The following is a 5784-nucleotide window of genomic DNA, read 5'->3' as shown; positions in this document are numbered from 1 at the left end:
ACACACCCCAGTTCCCACAAACACACACACCCCAGTGTGTAGAAAAGGGAACCGAAAGTCTTGCCTTGAAGTGACACAAGATGGGGAGTTGTTCACTCATACCAGTAGTGAAAAAACTATAATTGTGCATATTTTAGTAATTTAGCACAGGGTTTCCCAAACTCCGTCCTGGGTCCCCCCTCCTGGGTGTGAGTTTTAGTTTTTTGCCCTAGCGCTACACAGCTGATTCAAATAACCAAATCATCATCAAGCTTTGATTATTTGAATCAGCTGTGTAGTATTAGGGCAAAAACCAGACCTAGAAACCCTTATTTAGCAGACTCTCTTATCCAAAGCGATTTAAAGTGGTGAGTGCATCCATTTTTTTCCCCCTCTTCTGGTTCCCCATGAGGGTCAAACCCACAACCTTGGTGTTGCGAGGACCATGCTCTACCAACTGAGCCACACAGGTCCACGTCTTAAGGTTAGGACAACTACATTGGATTCTTCCATCCTAACATTGTCATCAGTGACATCTCTGCATGTCCTTAAAAGATCACCTTCTTCCACTAAACACCTGAAGTATCCCCAGCCTCAGTAAGAAATTGTGCCCTCCAGTTGACATCGCTAACGGGGACACTGTCTTTGTAAATCTACAGTAAAATCAAAGTGTGTCTGTCAGGAGAAACCATGCCTGGTATCTTCATATTACAGTAGAGGAACATATTGTGTACGAACCAAATGGCACCTTATTCCCTACATGACCCATTGGGCTTTGGTCAAAAGTAGTCCACTAGATAGGGAATAGGGTGCTATTTGGGACACAGACCTTGACCTCTGTTTGCAGTCTTAACAGAGATCTGCCATTAAAAACTTTTAAAAATCATCCTGGAAATGACATGACATAGATTGGGAAGAGGAACTCTCAATTATTCACACACACACACACACACGGACACACACACACAGACACACACAGACACACACACACAGACACACACACACAAACACACACACAACCAATTACTCAGACTATTCTCCCCCATTTGTTATTTATTCATAATCCCTAGAGTGGATAATGTTGTTTTTAGCAGCATACAGCTTCACAGGGACCAGGCCTATATCTGGTGAGGGCAGAGACCTCAGTTCCAGCCCTGATGTTCGGATTAATAATAAAACAACATGTAATAAATACCAGCATTGTGAAGGGAAAGACTGAATTCAGCAACAATTAACCCCAAAAGAACCGTACTGACTCTGTCATACTTTTCAGTGGTAAAATGATTTTCCAGCACTGATAGACTGACCCATGGCGCTACTTTAAAACTGGTTGGGTGGTCTCATTCGTTATCCTGAGAGATGGGTATGGTGGGACGCTGCAGCACTTAGCCTATGTTCTCTCCGGTAGAGTTTTTTGTGTGAGGTTTTTGTTAGAATGGATTGCAGCGGCTTGGGTAGCGTAGCTACATTGAAGCAAAACGTAATTGTGAACGTCATTACTTTACAAACAGACCCACAATAACCATGGCACAAATATAACACAAAACTAGAGTGGGACACACCAATAGGCTACCTTTGAAAAAAACAATATGACTATCTATGAAACAACTCATGCTTTTAATTTATCAAACATGCGTTTACCTCATCTCTTACAGTATAAACCATTGTAAATGTGCCAAAATGTTGTTGTTTTTTAACACATAGGTTTCTAGATCCATAACAATCATTTATGGTTTCGATCACGATGGCATTATGACTGACTCCACCCTTCCTGGCCACCGTGGATACGTGGCACATTGTTACATCAATTACAGCTGGGTGGTAAAGGTGAAATTGTCACATAATATCATCGCTGTCTGTTGGCATTAGCAGGGGACATTATCCCAGTGAAAGACTTGTGGAGCACTACTGGGCGCATAAACAAATAGGTGGAACAAATAGGTGGAGAGAGCGTATTGAGGTGTAGGCCTAACCTTAGTTGACCTGCCTGTAGGCTAGTTATTAAAAACTGTTATATGATGTTTTTCCTGAATCACTAATGAGTTGGTAACATTTAACACAAAGAAAGGCTAGCACAGTTGAATATAGTCACAAAGTCACTATTAGCCTACCCCCCCATACACTTTACCTGTTGTGCGCCAAAATTGTCAATCGAAAAAATCTACCCATCCACAGTTATTTTTCGCTCCCATTTGAACGTTTTGTAATCGTTGTAAAGACTGATTCCATGCATTAGAGCATTATCTATCTTTTATCAAAGCAAACCATTGTGACACATTCGATTCATTATTTTAAAGCCATAAGCAACATGGAATTAATTTAAGAAAATGATATCGCTTTGGAAGGATCACAAGGTTATACACGTCGGGGGGAATTATGAGGAAAATATTTTGATAAAACATGTTCAGAATTATTTCAGAACTATTCATGGTTCTACACCTTTGTAGTTGATAAAAGGCGCGCCATTATAACAATTGTTAGAGGTTGTCCATGGCCAATTTCTAGAAGTTCCATAAAATTGTTTAGTTTTAGAATTAGGCTATTCGACCAACTCATCTAATATTTTTGCATACGAAATAAGACTCTATTTACATTGATTGCTGCAAAATAAATATACATGTTGTTGCTGTTTTCAGATGTTTTTGTTAGTTGTATAATTATTTATTTATACATATTTGTTTATTGAAACATGAAGAATATATATATAGGAAAATACTTTTTTACATCAATATGTTCAAATAAACGAATTATAAGATTAATAACTATACAAACATTTATTCAGACAGCCTGGTGAAGATATTGGTCTACACCAATTATTGCAATAGTTATTGCACAAGACAAAATGTTAATTCATTATAATTCTGAACTTGATTGATTTCTCATATTTATGTTGATTATGTAACACGAATAAATGTTGTGCAATGAAACGAATAGAGGTAAAAAAAAAAAAAAAAATACGAGAAATTAGCACTATCATTCGATCTCTTTTCTCAGAATTAGCGCAAAAGGAGATGTCAGAAGTGGGATTCGAACCCACGCCTCCAGGGGAGACTGCGACCTGAACGCAGCGCCTTAGACCGCTCGGCCATCCTGACACACAAATCTTTGTAAAATATTCCAAATATGATTGCTTTTGATCAGCACGTGTTTTAACACACTGGGTTCGTACATCCTTTTGAGAGTCTGAACATTGACATTATATTGCAAAACATATATTAGCGACTGTCTCTGCTTCAAATGTTTACGTTGGGAATCAACACTGGGGTCTATCTGGCGATTTCAGAACCGACTTCAATGGAATGAGATATGTTACTACTGGACTAGAATAAAAACGTGCTAAGATGGATAATTCTTTAGTTAATAATATACAAGATAATATTGTTATTATAATAAGTCATTGATGTAGCTTATGGCTTAGGGATGATGCGTAGGACACTGAAAATGAACCCATTTTCATGTTCTATTTTTATTATAGGCCAACATTTTCTATTTTTAATAACAGGCCTACCATGTCTTGTTTTTGACCTCACTCATTGGATGCCATATGGACTCAACATCAGGGGTGAGAAGTTGCATTGTTGGAGAAATGAACTTATGAACTGTTTGTTTATTATCACCATCATGTCTTTTCTGGGTCAGCTAGCCTTAAAGGAATAGTTCAGCGATTTTACATGTTTTCGAAATTTGTTTCCTTACCTTGACAAAATATCTAAATGTGTCAAATCGCTGAACTATCACTTCATCATCCATCCTCACTTGATGTATTCAGACTGCTCACAACAAAACAACTTTATTTTTTATCCTCAAATCTCTCCATTACTCAATCATCTGGAATCCTAACCAATCCCGCCCTTTCCCGGCCCTGCCCAGAGATTTACCCCTAATATCAACGTGTTGTTATACATGTCTATTTACAAGCACAGATGTAATGCATCTTATGCCCAAGAGTGAGAGAGACAGACAGAGAGAGAGACTAAGAGAGATATAGATGGAGGGATGAACGGGAGGTGGGAGATGGCAGAAGGCAAGAGGGAGAGAGAGGGAAGACGAGAGAGCGAGAGAGAGAGAGTGGGGAGAGAGGGGAGGGGTATAGAGGAAGAGCGAGAGAGAGAGAGAGTAAGAGAGATATAGATGGAGAGAGAAACAGGGGGTAGGAGAGGGCAGAAGGCAAGAGGGAGAGAGAGAGATAGAGGAAGAGTGAGAGAGGAGAGAGAGAGGGGATGGGGGATGGGGCAGGGACGGTGCAGCCACAGAGGCAGCAGAATCTGTGTGTTGATAGTCTGTGGTGATAATACAGAACTCACTGGGTGTAGGGGATAACGATCTGATGCGCCGATTGAGGACACACACACTCCACCGAGCATCTGTCATCTGGGTGTGTGTGTGTGTGATTACAAGTTGTTTATTGCTTTGTATGGAGGCAGCAGGCTATGGATGGACCAGGGCACAAGGCGAGCATCTGGTGATGCCAACTGCAGCTGGCTGGCTTATCATAGTCATGAAACTAGGACTAATGCCCCAGATAGCTACGGGTTCGTTTGGGAAGAGTACGTCAATGTACAGTATACAGTGCATTCGGAAAGTATTCAGACCCCTTCCCCTTTTCCACATTTTGTTGCGTTACAGCCTTATTCTAAAATGTATTAAATATTTTTTTTCATCAATCTACACACAATACCCCAGAATGACAAAGCGAAAGCAGTTTATTTGAAATGTTTGCAAAATTAAAAACAGAAATACCTTATTTACATAAATATTCAGACCCTTTGCTATGAGACTCAAAATTGAGCTCAGGTGCAACCTGCTTCTATTGATCATCCTTGAGATGTTTCTATAACTTGATTGGAGTCCACCTGTGGTAAATTCAATTGATTGGACATGATTTGGAAAGGCACACACCTGTCTATTTAAGGTCCCACAGTTGACAGTGCATGTCAGAGCAAAAACCTAGCCATGAGGTCGAAGGAATTGTCCATAGAGCTCCGAGACAGGATTGTGCCGAGGCACAGATCTGGGGAAGGGTACCAAAACATTTCTGCAGCATTGAGGATCCCCAAGAACACAGTGGCTTTCATCATTCTTAAATGGAAGAAGTTTTGAACCACCAAGACACTTCCTAGAGCTGGCCACCTGGCCAAACTGAGTAATCAGGGGAGAAGAGCCTTGGTCAGGGAAGTGACAGAGCTCCAGAGTTCCTCTGTGGAGATGAGAGAACCTTGTAGAAGGGCAACCATTTCTGCAGCATTCCACCATCAGGTCTTTATGGTAGAGTGGCCCAGACGGAAGCCACTCCTCAGTAAAAGGCACATGACAGCCCACTTGGAGTTTGCCAAAAGGCACCTAAAGGACTCTCAGACCATGAGAAACAAGATTCTCTGGTCTGATGAAAACAAGATTGAACTCTTTGGCTTGAATGCCAAGCGTCATGTCTGGAGGAAACCTGGCACCATCCCTACGGTGAAGCATGGGTGGCAGCATCATGCTGTGGGGATGTTTTTCAGTGGCAGGGACTGTGAGACTAGTCAGGATCGAGGGAAAGATGAACGGAGCAAAGCACAGAGAGATCCTTGATGAAAACCTGCTCCAGATTGCTCAGAACCTCAGACTGGGGCGAAGGTTCACCTTCCAACAGGACAACGACCCTAAGCACACATCTAAGACAACGCAGGAGTGGCTTCATGGCAAGTCTCTGAATGTCCTTGAGTGGCCCAGCCAGAGCCGGAACTTGAACCCGATCGAACATCTCTGGAGAGACATGAAAATAGCTGTGCAGCAATGACCAACCTGACAGAGCTTGAGAGGATC

General features: G+C 41.4%; 1 non-coding gene across 1 annotated transcript; it reads right to left on the bottom strand.

Moving 5' to 3' along the window:
- Positions 1-2991: 2991 nt before the first annotated feature.
- Positions 2992-3074, bottom strand: trnal-cag (transfer RNA leucine (anticodon CAG)). Its single transcript has one exon. It is a non-coding gene; the product is annotated as a tRNA-Leu (tRNA).
- Positions 3075-5784: the final 2710 nt, after the last annotated feature.

The sequence above is a fragment of the Salmo salar genome, chromosome 07 (assembly GCF_965601325.2).
Source record: "Salmo salar chromosome 07, fSalSal1, whole genome shotgun sequence".
Classification (NCBI taxonomy): domain Eukaryota; kingdom Metazoa; phylum Chordata; class Actinopteri; order Salmoniformes; family Salmonidae; genus Salmo; species Salmo salar.
This window is presented reverse-complemented; position numbering and strand designations above follow the sequence as displayed.